General features: G+C 45.6%; 1 long non-coding RNA gene across 5 annotated transcripts in view; it reads left to right on the top strand.

Annotated features, from left to right (window-relative positions):
- Window positions 1-75: 75 nt before the first annotated feature.
- LOC120409228 overlaps window positions 76-25,642 on the top strand; it is a 146,532-nt gene continuing 120,965 nt past the window's right edge. For all 5 annotated transcript variants that reach the window (XR_005601213.1, XR_005601212.1, XR_005601216.1 and 2 more), the window contains exon 1: window positions 76-2,554. This is a non-coding gene — a long non-coding RNA (uncharacterized LOC120409228). The remainder of the gene's footprint in view (window positions 2,555-25,642) is intronic.

Below are 25,642 nucleotides of genomic sequence, written 5' to 3' on the forward strand. Positions count from 1 at the left end.
CAACAACTCCGCCCTCCTTCCCCGCAACATGGCGGCGGCGGCGCCGCAGCTGGGAAAGGGGCGTGGCCAGCGTCCGGCCAGCGGCGACCAATCAATGCGTAGGGCAGGTTATAAATTTGGGAGGAGGGCGGTGCTGTGGAAGTGGCGCAGCAAAGCGAGAATATAGCAAAGCGGCAAAAATGGCACGGCACGTCGTTTGTCGCGCCTCTGCCTCAAGTCCGTCCCTCTCCTAGACTCCTTGTGGTGGCTGGTTCCCATCTCTATTTTACGTCTTCTCGCTGTTTGGCCCTGGCAGCAAGATAAGGAAGAGTTCATACTGCTCTTGGTGGCTTTTCCTCTCAGGCAGCACAGCAGCCACAAAAGGGTGGCTTAGCACCATTGACCGTTGTTGCACTGCCCAGGCAGTTGAAGCACCCACCATGGGTCACACTCATGTTGTGAGAGGGAGTGTTTGTACCATGTAGCGTCAACAAGCCTTTGTACCAGCTCTTGATGCTGTGCTGCCACGGTGGAAGCGGGGGGAAGCTGTAGAACCAACTGCTGCCTGTCCTACATCTTCTCCAAGCTTGCTTGATCCCTAAAGATACCACTCAGCCTTTGGTAATCGCCAGAACCAGAGCAGAAGGCCAGGGAGCAGTTTCCTGCCCTCTTTAGCATTTTGGACAAAAAAGAACGTGGCAACATAAGCCATCCATCTTCCAGGAGTGGGAATGGAGAAGACAACACAGGTGTAATAGCCTGCTCCGTTGAGAAACAGGAACAGAGAAGAAGGTATCCGTCTAATCTCCACCCTTTTTCATGATTGGGAACAGAGATGAAAGTGTGGGCCTAGTTTCCAACCTTATTTCTGCAGAATGGGGGAAAAAAAGCAGAGGTCTAGTTCCCCACTCTGCCTCTCGAAGTGGCATCAGAATTCATGAGTCCTTATCCCTGCTTGATTGTCTACAAGGTAAAGATGGGATTTGTGGTTTTAAGGTCTCATCCAAAGATCTCCTACACCGTACACTGAATGGAATTCAGTTTATCTTTTTCAGAAAGATAAGGACTGATTCGGTGCTGTCGGGGTTTTAAATGTGTGGTTCCTGTGTAGCGCTTGGTAATTTGGGCGTCCCATCTAGCTATGTGCTTGTGTCTGAACATTTATAGTTCTTCAGTAACTAGTACTAATAACAAAAACTGAAAATAAGAGCTACTGTGAGGATTTTGTCACCAATTTTATGCTGACTACTGGATATTTCACTTAAGGAGTGTATTCTTAAATAGTTACATTCACTATTGCATCATTTAGAAATGTCACTCATTTCGTCCCAGTATTTAGATTCCACACAAATTTGGTCTGCTCAATTCTGTTTAAATAACTTGCATCAGAAATAATTAATCATGAAACTGAGATTATAGATTTTTACACCAAGAGAATTAATCCTACATCACCAGCATCTGCAAACAATGTGTTCTACCACCTACAGTTCATTGAGACTTTCCTGGTGGACCAGTGACCTAGGCTTGGTAATAACACTTCTGTATTCTCCTGACAACACTACAGCAATGCAGTCTACCTACACACCCTCATCAACCCTCTGGAAACTCCCAAGTACAGAATGCAGCAGCACATCTCAGCAACAAGGTCTGCAATGAGTATATCAAACCTATCCAGTCTTCACTATACTTATTTCCCATAAAATATCATGTCAGATTCAAGATCTCAATCCTCACTTTCAAGATATTGAACACTGTTACCCTAAAGGTCACAAAGTTTTAGGATGAGGACTGTTCAACAGCTTCAGACCTCTGCCACAATGGAATTGTTTACCACAAGAACAAAGCTTGTTTATCCAGGAGGCAGCTTTCTCACATGCCTGCCCCAGAAAGGAATAAACTCAGAATCTAAATCCCCTACTCCCATTAAACTTAGTCTTCTGATCCAAGTGCAAAACCCACTTTGGTCTTACCTTGTAATATAAACACACAGCACAGTATACTGGTACAAATAATTTAAAACAGAATAGTTCATAATTGTATCCCTCTGGGAAGAAGATGAAAGAAAGAAAGAACCATACATGGTAGATATTTGTTACTTAATGCACTTTTGTAAGGTGCATAGGTACTGCAATACTGAAGGCAGTGTAACATATTGAATACAAATAGAATAATCATTTAAAATTTTCTGCATGAATAATTTTCTGTCTCCTTCATATTGGGTCCCATATTTGTGCCTTGGAAAGTTGAAAGGTATGCTGTGTGGCATTTTCAGAAGCTGCCCTCTCTTCAGAATGTGTGCCCTTGCTCCAGAAATAGTTCTAAGAAAGCAGCTCTGGCTATGGTAAACAGCTTTAGACATGAAAGAAATACATTGTAGGAGATTGAAGATATTTCTTTGCCTGAATCCATTAAATACTTTAAAAAGTGGGACAAAATTATTTCCTGCATAATATTTGTGAACTGAGAAGCATTTCAGCATGGTAGCATGGTTTGAGTTCTTTGCTGCTGCTTCACTTTTGTTTGTTCTTCATAAAATTTCTTCAACTGCGCTAGCTGCTTCATTGGAGAATGTGGGGTAAGTACATTTATTTTTGTTGTATTTCTTTTGTTCTGAACAGTTTCATATCCAGCCTTCAGAGAAAAAGATGCCAGAAAATTTTATGCAGCTGCTGCAGCGAGGAATAGCCCATTTTCTATGGTCTGCTACTAGTGTTTTTGGGTGAGGAAGTTTAGAATTAGCAGTTCACAAATGTGGTTGGTTGTGCCACCTCATGCTCTGTTGTGGAATTGGAAACTGCACAGGAAACACCTAATCATGCAAAGACTTGCACAGTTACTTAACTTTACGTATTTTGAAGTCAATGGAACTATTCACAAATATGTAAAGTTAAGCGTGTGTGTAACTCTTTGTAAGATCAGAGCTAAAAGGAGTTATTTTTACATGAAGAATATTGAAGTGATTATTGGTACCTTTGCTCCATGACTTGTACTAGAAACTTCAAGTGAGGTTTATCAAGAAAAACTGCAAATTGTCAGTAACCAACCACTTAAAAAAAAAACACAGAATAGGAAATAAGGTCATCTATTTCTGTGTACATCTAACGTATACTTCAGGAAATACTCCAGCCCACTGTTAGAATTCTTTCAGCTGGATCTAGAAAAAGGTTCAGTTTAAACGTAACAGTTTTAAAATTTAGGTTTATGGCAAAACTAACTAGTTGCTGGACATTTTTTTTATATAACAAAACCGTTGCTATAACTATTCTTTCCTCCTTTAAAAATATTTTAAGCATTTGTTTTCTGTTATAAACCAGAGAAGATAAAAGATGCAAGAATATAAAAATACTGTAAGATGACTCAATATTAAAAAAAAAATACATCAGGTTGTTCCTTCAACAGTGTTGGTCATATGATTACGAAGAAGTTTTAGAATCCCTCCATAGAAAATCTGAGCATCTTCAGCCTACGCCATGGAATTTTTAGAAGTAGTAGTTTGGAAATGTTGTTACAAAGATTAATGATTTTATGCCCCTGTGGCTAAGCAAATACACCACATGTAGACTAGTTAGAGAGACAGTAAAAAAGGTCACTAAAATGTCTCAAACTCTTAATGAACAAAACATCATATATGACCAGGAGGACAAAGACAAATTGTTCAAGGCAAGAAAATCCACATCATCTAGGTACCAGGGAGTACTGGTGTTTGGAAGAATTATTTGGTACTACTGAGGCTAAATAAACACAGAAGAGAAACTGGTTTGCATGGAAATGTGCTAACCAGGGAATCAAAGGAATAAGGTGCTGCAGCATGGAGTGTGGGGATACCTATAATTGGTATTTTGTCCGATTATAGAGAGAAAAGAATTTTAAGCAATTGTAAAAAAGGATGGTTAGAGTTACACTACAAAGTTAGGTCGACATAAGTCCACTTGTGTTGACTTAGTTATGCATGTGTCTACACTTATATTTGTCTTCTGCCGACTTATGTGGCCCGTTACAGAGATACAGTAACAGCACCTCCCTGAGTGGCACAGAGCCATAGCCATCCTAGTGAGGTCAATGCAGTGCAAATATACACACTGCATTAGTTGTGCCAACCTTAACAGTGCTCCAGTACCTGTCCGACAATGCCTCTGTCCTTGTGACAATGAGTGTTCTGGTCACAGTTTTGAATGCCCCAGCCCAAGGGTCACAGAGATTGGAATCCCCCCAACACCTTTTAGAACCCTCCATGTTTTTGAAATGCCTTTTCCTGATTGCCCACCTTGGTGAGCACACCTAGTAGCACACCTTTTTTGTGTGTATTCAACTGACCATGCTGGCTCCACACACAGAGAAATCTACTAGATGAGGTCCTGCGTGAGGTAGGGAAGAAGTATTGGATCTCCTTTGCCTGAAGATAGAAGACTATGCAAGCACGGATATGGATCACCCATAGAAACATGGACATCTATGGGCAGACTGCACAAGGGATGCTGGCAAAGGGGCATGACAGAGATCAGCAGCAATGTCGCATGAAAGTGAAGGAACTACCCCGGGCATATCACAAAGCAAGGAGGGCAAAAAACACATTTTGTGCTGCCCACAGACCTGCCACTTTTACAACAAATTGCATGCCACATTTGGTAGTGACCCAACCTGAACCCTGCAGTCAACTGGGCACCTCAGAGAAGCCTGAGATGGAGATCCCGGCCATGAACCATGAGGAGGAAACAGGAGCAGGAGAGATCCAGCAGGGCACTCAAACTATGCCATGAACTAGGAACTGTTTGAAACTCTGCAGCAGTCTAGCCAGGTGAACCACCGATGAAGGGGAAGAGAGCTTGGGCAACTGCATATATGCATTATTTCTTGCCATTTTTTTCCTTTTCCTTTCCCTCTCCCTCATACCTCATCTCCCTCATCTCACCTCACTGTCCTTGTTCCCCATTGAAAAATGGCTCCAGCCCATTAACAAATTAAGGCACAGGGATCGAATTTTCATTGCTGTACTGGTATAATGTTAGAAAACAAAAAGTTAGGGAATTCATTCTAAAAAAGGTGGTAAGGCAGTCTGGTTACACAGTACAGTTACACAGTCCATGTCACATCCATATCTTGTGCTCGGGTAGAGGTAGATCAAACAGAGTTAGGATTGGCATCTGCTTTTAATATTTTTGGCTTATTGGGCTAGGTGATGGGGAGTACTCTGTTTATCAGAATAGGGATGTCTCTCATTGTCTTGAGAGATCTCAGTGAAACTTGAGAGATACACTGTCAATCTTCTCCCAAAGATTTCTAGTTACAGCAGCCTCGTTTCTTCCATTGCAATAGGATATGATTGTGTTGAGCTCTGCAGCTCCATGCTTCTGTTAGAGTGAAGATGTGTGCCAAGAAGTGCCACACAGGACTGTGATAGTTTTGAAAAAGACATAAAAATTATGGGTTGGGAAAAGTATTATGGGATGTAGAGAGTGGCATAGTAGGAACTTGATCCCTTGCTCCCCGAACTTCCTGGATGATTTGTTATGATCCCACAAAGTTCTGTGAAAATGTCTCAAAAAACATTGCACTGGATGACAGAGCAGGCGTACTTACCTGGGATGCGCCGCACTTTACATTGATGATATGATGATAGAAGCAGTCCTAGTTAGTACACACAATACCGATGCAAGCAGCCAAGTGTTCAGATACCGACTGATATACAGACTTCAGCAGATGTATGCAACGTAACTTGTGTCAACCAAACTTTGTAGTGTAGACGTGGATGTTGTTGTCTACAAAGAAAATAAAATTGGATATGGCAACTATTTCCAGTCTTAATCTTAGCAATTCAACTATATTGGAAAGTGCTAATAGAATTTTTTTTACAAATGATAGAAAAGGAGAAAAAGTCTAATCTTTGTGCTCATGGAGGTGAGCTCATGGCTTCCAAGAAAAATCAAAGCTTTGAATGTAATGCTGATGTCTGATATTTCAAAGTGTTACATCTGAAAAAATGAATGTGTGGACTTATAAAATTTTAATATGCTTATTAATATTTGTTGGCTATTTCACAGTAAGTCTTGACTTTGGCTATTATAACATTGTTGCTGTGTAAGTAAAATGCATTTTTTATTGAGGCCTCTTCATGCTTTCTTAGGGAGAAGCTGCAGTGTGGGGTGTGCACACAAGTCCACTCTTGAGCTAACTTTAATGATAAGCAGGAAAATTGGTATACAATAATTTTGTTTAGCTTTTTGTATGTATAGAAATATCATTAGGGGGATCTTTAGTAATCATTCCAGTGAATGATAATTGAACAAGCACTTTTTTCTTTCTGTTCTTGTAAGATGCATCAAACGTTAAATCATGAGGAAAGGTTTTGGAATACAGTGGAAAGATCCATTTGGCCTTCTACCATTATGATATAGTCTATAAATTATTTCTGAGCAATGAAGAATATCAGTCAGATTTGGAATTGTTTCCCACTTTCTCAAATGTTTCTATTCTAGGCTGAGCTTTAAGGAAAAGTAGTGATTTAGTTAGCTTAGCTAATTGTTTATTAAATAAGAAAGATATAATCAATTTTTGGAACAGTTTTGGAAATGCTTGTTATGTTTGAATATTTTTATAATGAATGGTATCTGTCAGAGATGCCACTTTACTTATACTTTTTAGTGGGAAGTACAGGTGGATGATGAAATTGTTTGAAATACAATGCACCTTAGCTTCTGAAAGCAAGAAAGAAATGGGAGTTTTTCAAACTTGTAAAATAAGCTTTGATACGCATTTGAAACTAAGAGTTAATTTAGCAGCAGTATAATATACATCAAACCTGAACGCTCTGGTCAGTTTATTGGATCTATAGGTATGTCTTTACTACGAAATTGTCGATTTAATTGAAGTCAATTTTTTAGAGATCGATTTGACACTGCCGTTTGTGTGTCCCCATTAAGCACATTAAGTCGGCGGTGTGTGTCCACAGTACCGAGGCTAGTGTTGACTTTCGGAGCGTTGCACTATGGTAGCTATCCCACAGTTCCCTCAGTCTCTGCCCCCCATTGGAATTCTGGGTTGCGCTCCCAATGCCTGATAAGGCAAAAACATTGTCGCGAGTGGTTCTGGGTACATGTCATCAGCCCTCCCACCCCTTGAAAGCAACAACAAAAAATCGTTTCTCATCTTTTTTCCTGGGTTACCTGTGCAGACAACATACCACGGCAAGCATGGAGCTCGCTCAGCTCACTGTCACCGTATGTCTCCTGGGTGCTGTTGACAGATGCAGTACTACACAGCAGCAGCTCCTTGCCTTTGCAAGTTGGCAAAGATGGTTACTAGTCATACTGTACCGTCTGCTGCTGTCTCCAGGTTGCTCCTGGCCAGCCTCAGTGAGGTTGGTCGGGGGCGCCTGGACAAAAGTGGGAGTGACTCTAGGTCATTCCCTTCTTTAAGTTTTGTCTAATGGAGATTCAGTCCTGCCTGGAATATCAGGCAAGCCTACTAAAGAACCAGAGAGGCAAATGGCCGCTCCGGGTCAGAGCCCCAGACATCCCGCAGAAATGATGAGCTGCATGTCATTCTAGGGGGTGCCCGTACAACTACCCCACCCGTTGCTTCCCTCCTTCCCCACCCCTCCTGGGCTACCTTGGCAGTTATCCCCCCATTTGTGTGATAAATTAATAAAGAATGCATGAATTTTAAACAACTTTATTGCCTCTGCAAGCAGAGATCAAAGGGGGGCAGGAAGGGTGGTTGGCTTACAGGGAAGTAGAGTGAACCACCATTCTGCACTTGCTCAACCTATAGTTGGACTGCTCCTTACTACTGCCCAGGCTTCATGAGCCATGGGAGCAAGGGGTAGGCTGGGGTAGGTGCGACCGTGCGGTGCTGCTGAGTGGGAGAGCAGCCTGAGGCAGAAGCCTCCAGTTGGCATGATATTCCAGGCAGGACTGAATCTCCATTACACAAAACTTAAAGAAAAGAATGACCTGAGTCATTCCCATTTTTGTCCAGGTACCCCCGACCAACCTCACAGAGGCCAGCCAGGAGCACTCACGGGACAATGATGATGGCTACCAGTCATACTTCACTATCTGCCGTCTGCAAGGCAAGGGGATGCTGCTCTGTAGCACTGCAGTACCTGCATCTGCCAGCAGCACCCAGGAGAAATACGGTGACAGTGAAAAAAGGTGAGAAACGATTTTTTTGCTGTTGCTTTCACTGGGGAGGGGGCTGACTACCTGTACCCAGAACCACCCATGACAGTGTTTTTGACCTATCAGGCATTGGGAGCTCAACCTAGAATTCAAATTGTTGGCGGAGGCTGCGGGAACTGTGGGATAGCTACAGTCGTCAGTCACCCCTCCCTCACTGAGAGCAATGGCTCAGAATAGTTTCGCGCCTTTTTTCCTCGCAGATGCCATAGCATGGCAAGCAGGGAGCCCGTTCAGATCACCATGGCAGTTATGAGCACTGTAAACAGCACGCACATTATATTGCAATATATGCAACACCAGGACCTGAAAAGGCAGGCAAGGAGGCGACGGCAGGGTGGTCACGAGAGTGATGAAGACATGGCCACAGACTTCTCTAAAAGTATGGGCCACGGTAATTTGTCCATCCTGGTGACAATGGGGCAGGCTCATGCCATGGAACACCGATTTTGGGCCTGGGAAACAAGCACAGACTGGTGGGACCGCATAGTGTTGCAGGTCTGGGATAATTCACAGTGGCTGCAAAATTTTCGCATGCGTAAGGGAACTTTCATGGAACTTTGTGACTTGCTTTCCCCTGCCCTGAAGCGCAAGAATACCAAGATGAGGGCAGCCCTCACAGTTCCCAAGCGAGTGGCGATAGCCTTCTGGAAGCTTGCAACGCCAGACAGCTACCGGTCAGTCGGGAATCAATTTGGAGTGGGAAGATCTACTGTGGGGGCTTGTCATAGGTTTATTCCCCACTCTGGACTTTAGCGTTCACAAGATGGGGACCTACATAGGCTTCTCTAAACTAAAATCCTAGTTTAGATCTGGTAAAGCTGCCACCAACTAGAAATTCCAGTGTCTAGTACACTCCCTGTTCCCCCAAACTTTCCCTGGGGAACACAGATCCCAACTTCCTTGGATCTCAACACAAAGGGAAATAATCTATTCCCCTTCCACCTTCTTCCCCCCTCCCCTAGCTGTTGGGAGAGATCACCATAGATTCAAACTCCTTGAATCAAAACAAAGAGGGATTCACTTTTCCCCCTCCCCTTCCCCTGAAAATCCAAACAAGGGAAGAAATCAATCAAGTTCTAAAAAGAAAAGATTTTATTAAAGAAAGAAAAAAAAGTACACTATCTCTGTATTACCAGGATGCTAAAATATAGGGTCTAACTTATAAACCTGGAGAGGCTTCCCCCCCCCACCCTTTCTCAGAATAATCAAAGTAACAGCAAACAGAAATAAAGATATTTCTTCAGCAAACACACAATTGCAAATGTAGAAATCAATTATAAGACTAAACCGCCTTCTAATACTCACTATACTGAATAGAAGAAAATACTTCAGGAAACCTTGGAGAACTTGAAGAATATGTCTGGCCTCTCTTAAATCCAAAGGGAGAACGGCAATCCAAACAAAGGACACAGACAAAGCCTTCCCTCCACAGAGATTTGAAACTATCTTGTCCCTTGATTGGTCCTCTGGTCAGGTGTTCATCAGGTTACTGAGCTTGTTAACCCTTTACAGGTAAAAGAGACTTTAACCCTTAACTATCTGTTTATGACAGGGCTGCTGTGATCCAAGTAGCCAAAGTGATTTTTGACCTGCTGCTGTCAAGGGTAGTGACGCTGGGAAATGTGCAGGTCATAGTGGATGGCTTTGTTGCAATGGGATTCCCTAACTGTGGTGGGGCGGTAGATGGAATGCATAATCCTATCTTGGGACCAGAACACCAAGGCAGCGAGTACATAAACCGAAAGGGGTACTTTTCAATGGTGCTGCAAGCACTGGTGGATCACAAGGGAAGTTTCACCAACATCAATGTGGGATGGCTGGGAAAGGAACATGACGCTTGCCTCTTTAGGAACTCTGGTCTGTCAATGGCTGGAACAAGGGACTTACTTTCCAGACCAGAAAATAACAGTTGAGGATGTTGAAATGCCTATAGTTATCCTTGGGGATCCAGCCTACCCCTTAATGCCATGGCTCATGAAGCCATACACAAGCACCCTGGACAGTAGTCAGGAGCTGTTCAGCTATAGGCTGAGCAAGTGCAGAATGGTGGTAGAATGTACCGTTGGACGTTTAAAATCTCTCTGGTGCAGTTTACTGACTCGGTTAGACCTCAGCGAAACCAATATTCCCATCGTTATTACTGCTTGCTGTGTGCTCCACAACATCTGAGAGAGTAAGGGGGAGATGTTTATGGCAGGGTGGGAGGGTGAGGCAAATCGCCTGGCCGCTGATTACACGCAGCCAGACACCAGGGCGATTAGAAGAGCACAGCAGTGCATGATGTGCATCGGAGAAGCTTTGAAAACCAGTTTCATGACTCGCCAGGGGGCTATGGTGTGAAAGTTCTGTTTGTTACTCCTTGATAAAAACGCGCCCCCTTAGTTCACTCTACTTCCCTGTAAGCCAGCCGCCCTTCTCTCCCCCCTTTCATCACTGCTTGCAGAGGCAATAAAGTCATTGTTGTTTAAAATTAATGCATTCTTTATTACTTTGTCACACAAATGGGGGGATAACTGACAAGGTAGCCTGGGAGGGGTGGTGGAGGAGGGAAGGACAAGGCCACACTGCACTTCAAAACTTATTGAATGCCAGCTTTCTGTTGCTTGGGCAGTCCTCCGGGGTGGAGTGGTTGGGTGCCCGGAGGCCCCCCGACCATGTTCTTGGGTGTCTGGGTGAGGAGGCTGTGGAACTTGGGGAGGAAGGCAGTTGATCACATGGGGGCTGCAGCGGTGGTCTGTGTTCCTCCTCCTGTCAGTCCTACTCAACAATACGTCGGACAATGAGTTTGATCCTCGAGTAGCCTGAGCATTGCTTCATGCCGCCTTTCATCACACTGACGCCACATCTCCTGTCCTCGCGTTCATTTTGTGCTTTCCTGCACTCTAACTTTGTCTGCCTCTATGCATTCTGCTGGGCTCTTTCAGTGTGGGAGGACTGCATGTGCTCAGAGAACATGTCATCACAAGTGTTTTTTTCCGCCTTCTAATCTTCGCTAGCCTCTGGGATAGAGACAATACAGCGAGTGTTGAAACATTTGCAGCTGCGGGAGGGAAAAAAAGGGAGAGTAGTATTTAAAAAGATACATTTTAGAGAACAATGGGTACACTCTTCCACGGTGAACCAAGCTGTTAACATTACATAGCACGTGTGCTTTCTTTACAAGGTCGCATTTTGACTCTTATATTGAGGGCCTGCCGGTTGGAATTCCATGTTGGAATGGTTTCAAACAGCAGTGCCCTCATGTCCCATAACAAGCACCCGTTGGGTTGGCCATTTAAAATGGGTTGGCCATTTAAAAGGAGGGTCTGTGGTTTTCGGGTTAACGTGCAGCACAAACCCAACTAAAGCCCTCCACCCCACCCTGGGGTGATCGCTTCACCCCTCCCCCCCACCCTGTGGCGCACATCGGGGATGATTTCTGTTCAGCCACAGGCAAACAGCCCAGCAGGAATGGCCACCTCAATGTCCCCTTAATAAAATTCCCTTATTTCAACCAGGTGACCATGAATGATATCACTCTCCTGAGGATAACACAGAGAGATAAAGAACGGATGTTGCTTGAATGCCAGCAAACATCGGGACAATATGCTGCCATGCTTTGTTATGCAATGATTCCAGACTATGTGCTACTTGCCTGGCATGGTAAAGTGTCCTTCCACGGTGGACAGACTAAGGCTGCTCTCCCCAGAAACCTTTTGCAAAGGCTTTGGGAGTACATCCAGGAGAGCTTCATTGAGATATCCCTGGAGGATTTCCACTCCACCCCCATACACGTTAACAGCCTTTTCCAGTAGCTGTACTGGCCGCGAATGCATCCCAAGTCTTCAGGGCAAATTAATCATTAAACACGCTTGCTTTTAAACCATGTACAATATTTACAAAGGTACACTCACCAGAGGTGCCTTCGCTGCCTTCAAGGTCCATGAGCCCACCTTGGGTGGGTTGGGAAGGTACTGGGTCCAGGGTGATAAACAGTTCCTGGCTGTCGGGGAAAATGTTTTTTCCACTTCTTTGCTGTGCGCTAACTTCAACGTCGTCCTCCTCTTCCTTGTCCCCTAAATCTGCATCCCTGTTGCATTAGAGTCCATTGACAGAGTCCATAGGGGTGGGGTAGTTGTAGGGGCACCCCCTAGAATGGCATGCAGCTCATCATAGAAGCAGCATGTCTGGGGTTCTGCCCTGGAGCGGCCGTTTGCCTCTCCGTTTTTTTGGTAGGCTTGCCACAGCTCCTTAAGTTTCATGCGGCACTGCTGTCCTTCATGCCCTTTGAAATTTTTTTCAAATATTCCTGGCATTTCATCTTTTGGAACGGAGTTCTGATAGCACGGATTCGTCTCCCCATACAGCGATGAAATCCAGTACCTCCTGTTAGGTCCATGTTGGAGCTCTTTTGCGATTCTGGGACTGCATGGTCACCTCTGCTGATGAGCTCTGCATGGTCACCTGTGCTGCTCAGCTTGCGATGCTGGGCAAACAGGAAATGAAATTCAAAAGTTCGCGGGGCTTTTCCTGTCTACCTGGCCATTGCATTGGAGTTGCGAGTGCTGTCCAGAGCGGTCACAATGGAGCACTCTGGGATACTCCCAGAGGCCAATACCGTCGAATTGCCCCAAATTCGACCCAGCAAGGTTGATTTCAGTGCTAATCCCCTCATCGGATAGGCATATCAAAATCGATTTTAAGAGCCCATTAAGTCGACAAAAATGGCTGTCGTGTGGACGGGTGCAGGGTTAAATCGATCTAACATTGCTAAATTCGACCTAAACTCGTAATGTAGACCAGGGGCTATGTTAAAGTCCTCTTGGAACTTTCAAGTACAGCCGGCATTTAAAAACCAACTTTTCAAAATGTGTTAGTTTACATGTTAGTAATTATGCTTAGACTTATTTTTTTTAATGAAAGTGAAGATTTCAGGTATGTAAGTCCACTTCCCCCGCTACAACACAAATATACGTACTTCTGTCTGATTGCAAAGTTATGTTGCATTGTATTTTGTTCTTATCTTTTCTTGATAATTACTTGCTCTTAGGCCATGTCTAGACAGGAATACGAAAGTTAAACCACGTAAGTTATAGCATGTTAGACCTGCATGTCTAATTCAGGAGTAAAGTAGTCTTAGTTTGTTGTAGCTTAAGCCTCCTCTGAGGATGTTTACTCCTGAATGAGAGCATCCACACTGGGGTTTAGTGGGCTTTAATTTATGCGCATTAACTTCACACATTTCATTGATTCACCTTAACTTTCCTGAGTGTCTCCATGTAGATAAGCCCTTACTTATCAAGCAGCAAAGAGTCCTGTTTCACCTTATAGACTAACAGACGTATTGGAGCATGAGCTTTTGTGGGTGAATACCCACTTTGTCGGATGCATTCACCCACGAAAGCTCATGCTCCAATATGTCTGTTAGTCTATAAGGTGCCACAGGACTCTTTGCTGCTTTTACAGATCCAGACTAACATGGCTACACCTCTGATACCTTACTTATCAGTGGTTCCTGCATCAATCTTGAATGGTGGAAGAAAGAAAAGACCACATGGATAATGGGACTGAAGACATGTATGTATGCCTTGGTGGTGAATCTCTGTCAGAATCTGAGGTTGGAAAAAATGCTGATGTGAATGTTTTTTGTAGAACCACTGTAATGGTTGGCATCTATCTAATGTGTCATTGTTTCCTCACTCATGTGGATCCAAAATTTTTAGTGCCTTTCAATATTCATTATATTTTGTATAGATAATTTGGAGGAAATTCAGAAGAGGTTGTTGAAGGATTTGAGTTCAGTTGGGGGAGTGAGAAACCTACATCTGAGAAGTTGATGTACAGATACATATACTGTTACTTTCCAGAGGGTTGTGAAAAGATTCTGGCATTTCAATTGAGATCAGGAAGTAATGTGCAGCAAAGAAGGAGGTAAAGATAAGAGAGATCCTATAATGATTTGGTTGATGAGACAAAAATGCTGTTCAAGTAAACATGTCTATAATTTCTTTTCTTGATATTTTCTGAACATATTACCAGTTATATTTTTCAAGAGAAATTACAAATAAAGTGGATAAAAATATGGTTGGTACTTTGTCTAGAAAAAACTCCTCAATGTCTTGATTCTACTGCTAATGCTTTTAAGATTTTCACCTTTACCATCTCTTTTGCAACTTCTCAGTTACGGAGCTGGTTGGGTCTGCTGAGAAAAATATGTAGAGCTGTGTATCACGGGCAGATTGATGGCACAGGAGCCTATATCATGTCACAGTTTCATCAAATGTTCTGATGTAAATGTTGAATGCAGAAAAAATGCCCTGGTGATAGGCACTATATGAAATCCTAAAACAGAGCTAAGTACAGCATTGCTACCTTTAGCCTAAGTTTTTAAGGTCAGTAACAACCATTCTGGTATGTTAATAATTAAAAGGAAATCTAATAGTCAAATCTGTTTGCATTTTCAAAACAACTGAATTAGCCTGAGTTGTTATCTCAGCAGATGTCATAAGATAAGAAAGACCTGGCCAGTATGTAATAATTTATTTCCAGGAAAAAACCTTAATCCCATCCTAAGTCTTGTCTGGAAATTTCCATAAATTTTGGAATAGGCTATGTAGGATGTTAATGCCACTGATGTTTTGTCCATTGTGGGTTTCTATAAGAACATGCTGTGTCCAGTAAATCTTAGTTGCACCTGAGGAATGGGGCCAATAATTGAATCAAATTAATAAAGTAAAATAGAATGAAGTAAAAAGAGAAACTTGTTGTGAAATGCTGTTGCCTACAGAAGAGGACATCCACAGATGCACATGGCAGCTTTAGCTTTAAGTTGCCATTCTGGCTGGTCTGGCACTCTACTGGGTATGTATTTCATGGTGCATAGATGTCACTACAGATGCCAAATGTAGATATAGATCCAACCATAAGTTAATGAATGTGTCTCTGTCTGAAAAGAATGCTCTGCGCATTGCTGTAAACAAAAGTATTTTTTCCACAGCTCAGGTCCAAAGAACATTTTGATGCTTGACCAATGGATACAGTTATTGGAATATTTATTCAAAAGCGCATTCATTTTGAGAGCATTTGCACAGCCATTGAAAAGCCTTTTGTATATTTGGGAGCCATGCAGTCATGGAGAAAAAAATACCGTACAACTTAAGTGATCACGCAGCAAAAGTATCAATTCTGAAAGGAATATGTACAGAAAATAGTTGACCAGCAATCAGTTTGACAAATACAGTTGCACAATCCTTGAATCAAATAAGTAACTCTGTACAAATCAGACTGCTTACGGATATGTGAACCAATAGAAAAATGGACTATGTTCATTCAGTTGTCCTCTGAGAATAATCCACCCAGCTCTAGCTAATTGATATGGTGTGACACTGCGCAGAGGTACTCAGGTTTGAAAGGCACTTTTCTACTACCTGCCCATAGGGTGAGGAAGCCTTGTCTGTGCCTGGTGTGGGTCTGTTCCCCAACATCTCCAGCCTCTGGCAACACAAGAGTGCCATCCAGGCCACCAGAGGCCCTGCTCTTTCTTCACAGGTAAACAATAAGCACACGCCATTGCCCCCCTCCCACACCCTGAGTGTCTCCCTGGAGTGCCCAACCCCTGATCTACTGGACACTTACAGAATTCCCAGATGCTCTGTTCCCAAAGGAACAGAACACCACAGTTTACCAGTTATACCACAGAACAGAACTCTTAGCACACCACACTTTGCCAAATATATTTATACCTGCTTTCTCTAAGAACAGAGTCAAATGATAGCAAACAGAAAGGTTGGAAACAAAGCTTACATATAAAATAAAATCATAATATGCATACTAAAGCCTAAACTTAACTAATAAGATAGTGTCATGTCATAAGAGCAAAAGCTCACCCAGATTCCTTCCAACCAGGCTTGGCTGTGATCTTCCATTCATGAAACAAGCATGCTATCCTCTTGCCTCCTCAGTGGAATGACATCAGGTTTGTCTCTGTCTCTAATCCAAAAATCCATTGTCTGTGCTTGTACACGGCATAACCCCACAACTTGTGTTTTCCTGTCCTGGAGACTCTTCAATCACTTGATTAGGATTTTGCTTAGACTGTAAATGGGTGCTCATTGTGAACCATATACTACTCTATTTACATGTAGACAGACATAAACAAACATCTTTTGCCTGGAAGAAACCCATTTTTCACCTTTTCTGGTGACCAGCCCCAAGTCACAGAGCACAAGAACATAATTTGCAGAATACATATTACAACTCCTTACATATTATCTGTATATACATTTTGCAATGATTATGGGAACCAGTGTGACACAGGCTTTTGTTGGAGACCTTATATGACATTATTTGGTGAATTAATATATAGATACCAGACTTAGAGGATCCCTGTAACCTTTATGCCCTGTGTGCGCTGCTAGTTGCCACCAAGAGGTCTCTGGGTCACATATGGGGCACCCAGTTGCTACTTTCACAAACTATCCAAACAAAATAAGTTCACAGTTGATGGTTTCTGAGAGAAAGAAATGCTAGTTTAGGAATGATTATGGGACACGTATTTATTTCTGTTTTGGATATTTAAGCCAAAAATCGTATCTTGGAAAGGTTAGGGGTTGTTTTTTTAAAACTGTAGTTTCATACGTTACAAAGCTTAAAATATGGCAGTCTCTAGATGCAAGTTAAAAACTGTGTCCTAATCCCTGGTTGGTGGTTTTTGCTTCTTTCTTTGTCACCTATTTAAAATTCTTTCCAACACAAATGATCCGGTCTTGTGGTACCCTCCAGTGGTTTACAAAAAGATAGGGTATTAATAATTAGTTTCTTCTTAGAAGTCTTTGGGGAGGTAGCCAAGTTTAAATAGGGTAATTAGTTTCTCTGGCTGTAATTTACATAAATTATGGAAACATAACATAAGATATATTTATCTAATTGCAGAAGTATGATGTTCAATTATCCAGATAAACTGTATACTGCATCTGTGGTTTCCATCCTGTGGTTAATTAGACTGTCTCCCTGAAAATTTGACTCACTTTCCTTGGAGATTTAAATGGGAGCAAGGAAGATGTTCGAAAGGAATCAATATTTTATAAAAGACTCATTTTATTGGATATCACAACATGAAAATGGAAATTCTGTATACGAAGACGAGAACTTGGATATCCAAATTGCTAAAGTAGTACTTCTTGGGATTTAAGTCTGTGATAATCAATTCTTATTTCTCAGATCATGCACCTTTGTGTAACTAGATTCTGAATGCTTCTAAAAGCACAGTTGCAGGAGAGCAGTTAAATTGCTTCTCTTCTAGGATGTGTTTTCACTGTAGAGAAAGCGTCACGGCAGAGTTAGATTGTGATTGGCACCCAGGCCTGAGCACACATGGGTTACCTTAGCCCAGGTGTGAGAAAACACTTGAAAAGTCCTACCCAAATTACCGTGTCCTCACTGGAGGTGTAGTCACTCATGTGTGTTGCTAGGACTTCTGGGGGCACATCCCATGATTCTTTTGTGTTGCAATATTTGAGCCACTCTGACTCTTTCCTACTCAATTGTGGGAAAACGTGTCTGTCTGTCTGGACACCCACTGAGAATTGTGGGAAGGCATTGGAGGACTATCAGCCTGAATCCTTACTGCAAAATGGGTGGATTACCAGCCCAAGTGAAAGCGGAACTAGGCTCTAACCCGGTCATGCTAGTTAGCCCACATTGGAAACTCTCCTTATCTCAGGTGAGAAGATTTTGTGTTTGGATAGAAGTGGGGTATGGAGCAACACTCAAGAGCCTGGGCTAACTCTCCAGTGAAGACATAAACCCAGATGCAGCATTTACCTGCTGGGGAAATGTAACTGTCACTTCCATTATTGTATAGTTTTTTTTCTACCACACAGAAGATGAGTCTACAACTACATTTCATTAGATCTTCCCCTTCAGGACATTTGGGTTGTTTTTAAAAGAGTACTCTGATTCCACTCCTGCCACTGACTCCTGTAACTACATTTAAAACAAAACAAAGTACTTTGGACCAAGGGAAATTTTTTCCTTCATAGATTTCCTATCTTCAGTTAATTTCTTTTGGGGTAGAGGAGGGAAGGTGAAACAGGTGGGAGTTCTTGTTTTTGCATTGTGGATAGCTATTTTCAGAAATGTTGATACTGCATATTGTTTTTATTTTCAGAATGTTGACAATGGAGAAGTATCCCCTTAGTGGAGTCAAATGTTTCTCTGTTGTAAAATGTCCATCACCAACAGACTGATAGACTATGGGCCAAATATTCTGCTGACATAACTTCATTGATGTCAGTGGAATTACTCCAGTAGAGAATTTGGCCCCATGACAATAGATACAGGAGCTGCTAAGTCATTTTAAGCTATTTAAGTCTGGGGGAATGCCTCAGCTTGCGCCTGGCTTATCCAAAAGTTCCCACAACACAAATGTTGATGTTTGAAGGGAGGTGAAGGTCTCATCCAAGATCCTGAAATCTCCAGGGTAGATTCCTTGACCCTTATAGATATAACTGCATCCATCAATATTATCTTGGACTTTATGATAAAGTACATATTGGTTACATCCTAATTTCTTCTGCCTGAATACTTTAGTATGCAGCTTGCTCTTTCACTCTGTTGTGTGGGTTGATAGTGAAAGATATTATAGCCAGATCTGGTATAAAAAGGTGCACAGTAGCATCTGCCTAATATGACTAAAAATATAGATGGTAGATCAAAAGGTTTTTGTCTTTTTATTTCAAAAATTATTGCATGCACATAGTTGTCATCCCTTTAAGGAAAAAAAACATTGAATACATTGGGTGTAAGTATTCCTTGGTACAGCAATAAGAATAGCTATTTTGATGGATTTTTTTAAAAAATTGTTTATTTTTAATGAGAAGATGGAGTCAACAAAGACAACACTACCACTGTTAATTGCCTGCTCACTTAAAAAGTTGGCCTCCATCAGGAATGATAGATTCAGGTGTTCTCCGAACGAACAACAGACTGTTAGGCTTCATATTTGGAGATATCAATATTTTAAGCCTTGTAACTCAAAATTCTTACAGATTTTTGAAAAATGTGGATTACATCAGTGGTTCTCAACCTGTGCTCTGTGGACCCCTGGAGGTTCGCAGATTATGTCTGGAGGGTCGTCAAAAGGTTGTAATTACCATAGAACTGTGGTTTTCAACGTGTGGTCCAGATACCTGAGGGTTTGCAGGCTGTTTAAGATTTTCAAAGGGGTCCTCAAATACATTTCCATGGAGAATGCATATATTTAATTAAAAACTAAATGAAAAAAAGCAATTTGTATGTCAGTAGTGTGGCAGTCTCATACTTTGCTGAAACTTCCACTCTTCTTCCTTTACAACTACTGTAGCAGACGGGAAATTAAATGACCCAAAACAAAACAAACAAACAAAAATGTTTCCTTAATGTTGAAAGCCTCAGTATCAATAAAAAGGAAATTAAGATAAGTAATTAGCATACCATATGCCTTGAAATTCCTATGCATAGATGTTTAACCACCTTAAGTCTTCCCTTTCAAATTATGCATTGAAGGCAATATGGGCAATTTAAGTTGCAACATTGAATTCTCTTTTTGTGGATGTAATTGAGGCCAGGGTTTCTCCACTGAGGTAAAAAATGTGTCCTGTTTTGTTTGTTTTTGCTGTTGAAGCATAGGTTCTTCTTCAAGTGCTGTCCCTGTGGGTGCTCCACTTCAGATGGGGCACGTTCCCATTCCTTATGCACAGAGGCCCTAAAACTATGAAATTGGTGTATAAAACACAACATCTCTGTTACAGCAACATATCTCCTAGGCCGAGTGAACAGGATGGCAGACACTTTAAGTACTTTAAGGTGCCACAAGTACTCTTGTTCTTTTTGCAGATACAGACTAACATGGCTGCTACTCTGAAACCTGTCTTTAAGCAGACAGTTTTCCCAGGAGCATGAATGCAAACTGAACGACGAAGTAACACAACACGTATTTCACATGTGGGGATCACCACACATAGATCTGTTCACGACATCGGTAAACAAGAAATGCTCAGTTTTGCTCACGAGCAGGATTCGGAACACGGTCCATGGGGGACGCTTTTCTCATCAAATGGAATGCTCCTCTCCTATATGTATTCCCACAGATACCTCTGATCTCCAGAGTGATACACAAAATACAAACCAACAGAACCAAAATAATACTCTTAGTACCGACATGGCCCAAACAGACTTGGTTTCCTTACCTGACACACATGGCAATCCGTATACTGTTCACGCTCCCTCCCCTACGGAAATTTGTCTCTCAGGATGATAGTCAGGTCCTCCACCCAGACCCAGAGAGACTTCACCTGAATGCATGGCTCCACCCCGACAAACTAGCCTGCTCAGAACAGGTAAAACAAGTGTTAATAAACAGTAGGAAGCACACCACACATACCTGCCTCCAGATTCAATTTTTTTTTCGGGGGGTGGGGAGGAAGATAGCCCAGTGGTTTGAGCATTGGCCTGCTCAACCCAGGGTTGTGAGTTCAATCCTTGAGGGGACCATTTAGGGATCTGGGGCAAAAATCTATCTGGGGCTTGGTCCTGCTTTGAACAGGGGGTTGGACTAGATGACCTCCTGAGGTCCCTTCCAACCCTGATATTCTATGATTCCTATGGTGCCAAAATAAGCAAATATCTGCAGGTCGGGCACTTCCACTAATCATGGATAAGGCGGTTACTCACCGTAGTAACTGGTGTTCTTCGAGATGTGTTGCTCCTATCCATTCCATGTAGGTGTGCGCGCCGCGCGTGCACGGTATCTCGGAACTTTTTACCCTAGCAACTCCGGCGGGCCGGCTGGGCGCCCCCTGGAGTGGCGCCGCTATGGCGCGTGTTATATACCCCAGCCGGCCCGTCCGCTCCTCAGTTCCTTCTTGCCGGCTACTCCGACAGTGGGGAAGGAGGGCGGGTCTGGAATGGATAGGAGCAACACATCTCGAAGAACACCAGTTACTACGGTGAGTAACCGCCTTTTCTTCTTTGAGTGATTGCTCCTATGCATTCCATGTAGGTGATTCCCAAGCCTTACCTAGGCGGTGGGGTCGGAGCGAGACGTGGCAGAGTGCAAGACTGCTGAGCCGAAGGCTGCATCGTCTCTTGATTGTTGCATCAACGCATAGTGCGCCGCGAAGGTGTGGACGGAGGACCAGGTGGCTGCTCTGCAGATGTCCTGGATTGGAACATGGGCCAGGAAGGCAGCCGAAGAGGCTTGTGCCCTAGTAGAGTGGGCCGTCAGGCGAGTAGGTGGTACCCGAGCGAGATCATAACATGCTCGAATACAAGCCGTCACCCACGAGGAAATCCTCTGTGAGGAGACCGGTTCGCCCCTCATACGCTCCGCAATCGCGACGAAGAGCTGGGTCGAACGCCTGAAAGGCTTTGTGCGCTCAATATAAAAGGCGAGGGCCCTGCGGACGTCCAGGGCGTGAAGCCGCTGCTCCCGAGGCGAGGCGTGCGGCCTCGGGTAGAACACCGGGAGGAAGATGTCCTGGTTAATATGGAAGGCCGACACGACCTTCGGGAGGAAGGCAGGATGCGGCCGGAGCTGAACTTTGTCTGCATGGAAGACAGTATACGGGGGCCCAACAGTCAAGGCACTGAGTTCGGATACCTGTCTCGCAGATGTTATAGCGACGAGGAAGGCCGTCTTCCACAAGAGGTGAAGCAGGGAGCAAGTCGCCAGAGGCTCAAACGGCGGACCCATAAGCTTGGCCAGCACCAGGTTCAAGTCCCAGACCGACGTAGGACGTCATAAGGGTGGGTACAAACGGTCCAGGCCTTTGAGGAAGCGGGAGACCATGTGGGTGGAAAAGATGGAGCGTCCCTCAACCGGTGGACGAAACGCAGATATAGCTGCCAGGTGTACCCTCAAGGAGGAGACCGCGAGGTCTTGCTCCTTAAGGTACCAAAGGTAGTCCAGGATAACTGGAATAGGGACGAGAAAGGGGTTCAGGCCTTTCTGGTCGCACCAGATAGCGAAACGCTTCCATTTTGCGAGATAGGTGGATCGCGTTGAAGGCTTCCTGCTTTCAGTTAGGACTCGCTGAACCGCCTGCGAACAGTCACGCTCCGCGTGAGTCAACCAATCAGGTACCAGGCTGTAAGATGCAGGGAGCGGAGGTCTGGGTGGCGAAGCCGGCCGAAGTCTTGTGTGATAAGGTCCGGCCACAATGGGAGAGGAATGGGTTCCCGGGCGGAAAGCTCGAGCAGCAGGGTGTACCAATGCTGTCTCGGCCAGGCCGGAGCGATCAGTATGAGACGAGTCTTGTCCCGCCGAAGCTTTAGGAGCACGCGATGAACGAGCGGGAACGGAGGGAAGGCGTAAAGGAGGTGATCCTTCCACGAGCAAAGGAACGCGTCCGACAGGGAGCCACTGGAGCGTCCCTGGAAGGAGCAGAACCGGTTGCACTTCCTGTTGGTCTCGGAGGCAAAGAGGTCTAGTTGGGGAAATCCCCCCCTTCGGAAGATCGTATACACCACGTCTGGGCGGAGGGACCACTCGTGGGCGAGGAAGGATCTGCTGAGGCGGTCGGCTAGCGTGTTCTGAATGCCCGGAAGAAACGACGCTGTCAGGTGAATTGAGCGGGCTACGCAAAAGTCCCAGAGGCGAAGCGCTTCCGTGCAAAGCAGGGAGGAGCGTGCTCCGCCCTGCTTGTTGACATAGAACATTGCTGTCGTGTTGTCCGTCAGCACGGTGACACAGCGCCCGCGGAGATGGGCCTGAAAGGCCTGGCACGCCAACCGAATCGCCCGGAGCTCCCGGACGTTGATGTGTAAGGAGAGCTCCGGAGGGGACCAGAGGCCTTGTGTGTGAACGTCGCCCAGGTGTGCCCCCCAACCCATATCCGAGGCATCCGTGGTCAAGGTGACGGAGGGACACGGCGGGCGGAATGGTACACCTGCACAGACGACCTGAGGGGCTGGCCACCAATTGAGAGTGTCGAGGGTGGCCCTTGGGACTGTGACGATCGAGTCCATGGGGTTGCGATGTGGTCGGTACACAGAGGCCAGCCAAGTCTGGAACGGACGAAGGTGCAACCTGGCATAAGCTGTCACAAAAGTGCACGACGCCATGTGACCTAGGAGGCGAAGACAGGACCGCGCCGTCGTCGTGGGAAAGGATTGGAGATCCCTGATGCAAGCCACCAGAGTCTGGTACCGAGTGAGCGGAAGGCAGGCCCTGGCCAACTGCGAGTCCAGGACCGCTCCGATGAACTCCACCCTTTGAGCTGGAGTTAAAATGGACTTCTCGAAGTTGACAAGCAGGCCCAGCTCTCGAAAAAGAGACAGTATATCGGTCACTTGATCTGCTACCAGCTGACGCGATGGGCCGCGAATCAACCAATCGTCGAGGTACGGATACACATGCACCCGACGACGACGGAGGGCCGCGGCAACCACCGCCATACACTTGGTGAAGACTCTCGGGGCGGTGGAGAGGCCGAAGGGAAGCACCGCAAACTGGTAGTGCCTATCGTTCACCATAAATCGGAGGTATCGACGATGAGGGGGATAGATCGCGACATGGAAATATGCGTCTCTCATGTCGAGGGCGGCAAACCAGTCTCCTGGATCCAGGGAGGGAATAATAGTCCCCAGGGATACCATGCGGAATTTGAGTTTTAGCAGGTACCGGTTGAGCTTCCGGAGGTCCAGGATTGGACGGAGACCTCCTTTTGCTTTGGGGATGAGGAAATAACGGGAATAAAAACCCCTGCCCCGCCGGTCGGGCGGCACCTCCTCTATGGCACCCAAACTCAGCAGAGTCTCGACCTCTTGTAGGAGGACTTGCTCGTGAGTGGGGTCCCTGAAGAGGGACAGGGAGGGAGGGTGGGAAGGAGGGGGCGAAACAAACTGGAGGCGGTACCCGGATTGGACCGTACGCAGGACCCAGCTGTCCGATGTTAAGCGGGCCCATGCCGGGAGGAAATGGGAGAGGCGGTTGGAAAACAAAGGGGAAGGATCCAATGGAGAGACTGAAGAGCCGTCCCCGGGCGTCCCATCAAAACGCCTGCTTAGGCCCTTGAGGGGCCTTAGAGGACGTCTGGGACTGGTCGCGCCTGCTGCCTGATGGTCGGCAGCGCGTCAGGTTGTTCCGGCGGCTATTATAGGGCCGGGATCTGGCCTGAGTAAATGGCCGGGACGGCTGTCTACGGAACGACTGTCTCTGGGTCGCCGGCGTGTGCATTCCCAGTGTTCGGATAGCCACGCGACCGTCCTTAAGGGTCTGTATTCGGGAGTCCGTCTTCTCAGAGAACAACCCGTGCATTTCAAACGGCAGGTCCTGGAGGGAGTACTGCACCTCCGGGGCCAAGGTGGAGGATTGCAGCCAGGAAATCCGCCGCATAGTGACCACAGAGGCAAGGGTGCGGGCTCCAGAGTCCGCCGAGTCTAGCGCAGCTTGGATGGAGGAGCGCGCGGACCTTTTACCGTCCTCGAGGAGGGCGCTGAACTCCTGGCGGGAGGTCGCCGGGACAAGTTCGGTGAATTTTGAGAGCGAGAGCAGCATCTCGTAGGTATACCGGGCCAGCAATGCCGACTGATTGGTAATGCGGAGCTGCAGGCCCCCCGCCGAATAGATCTTACGGCCCAAGAGGTCCATACGTTTAGCGTCCTTGGACTTGGGGGTTGCAGCCGGTTGACCGTTACGCTCCCGGTCGTTCACCGACTGGACAACCAGGGAGTCCGGAGCCGGATGAGTATACAAATACTCGTACCCTGTGGGGGGAACCGAGTATCTGCGCTCTACGCCTCGGGCAGTAGGCGGGATGGACGCCGGCGTTTGCCAGATGGTGGTGGCGTTACGCTGAATTGTCCGAATAAAAGGGAGGGCCACTCACACGGGGGCCTCAGACCCAATGACGTTAGTAACCGGGTCGTCATTTTCTACAACCTCTGCAACTGAAAGGTCAATGGACTGCGCGACCCTACGGAGCAGGTCTTGATGCGCCTTTAAGTCTATTGGTGGTGGGTCTGCCGTCGATGAACCTGCGACCGCCTCGTCCGGTGACGAGGACGACGACAGACCCGGGCCCGCAGGTTCTGGTGGTGGCTCGTCCACCAGTGGAGCAGGAACATCTGAGTCTGGCTGCACCGCCGGGAGTGGCAGCGAAGTTCCCGGTATAGGCGATGGCGGGGCCTTACTGACAGTCGCTTCTGGCACGCGACGCTCAGAACCCGGAGGCCGTGTGGGCAAGGGTGGGCCTTGTGTCTCATGTTGTGCCCAAGGAACCCAGAAACCCCATAGTTTGTGGGCCATAGGTTTGACCTGGGGTGTCCGTTCTGAGGCCCGCTCCGCTGCCGCCCTGGGATACGACAGAGGCCTGGCGTGACCACTGGGGGGCCGATGCGCTCAACGAGTGCCCCGTTGACGGCTGGTGCGCGTCCGCTGGCGGTGCCGTCGGTCGATGCCTGTCTTCGCGGTACCGGGAGCACGACCGGGACCAATGGTCGCATCGGTGCCGGGAAGCGCTGCGGTC

This window comes from Mauremys reevesii, linkage group 7, assembly GCF_016161935.1.
Source record: "Mauremys reevesii isolate NIE-2019 linkage group 7, ASM1616193v1, whole genome shotgun sequence".
In the NCBI taxonomy this organism is placed as follows: Eukaryota; Metazoa; Chordata; order Testudines; family Geoemydidae; genus Mauremys; species Mauremys reevesii.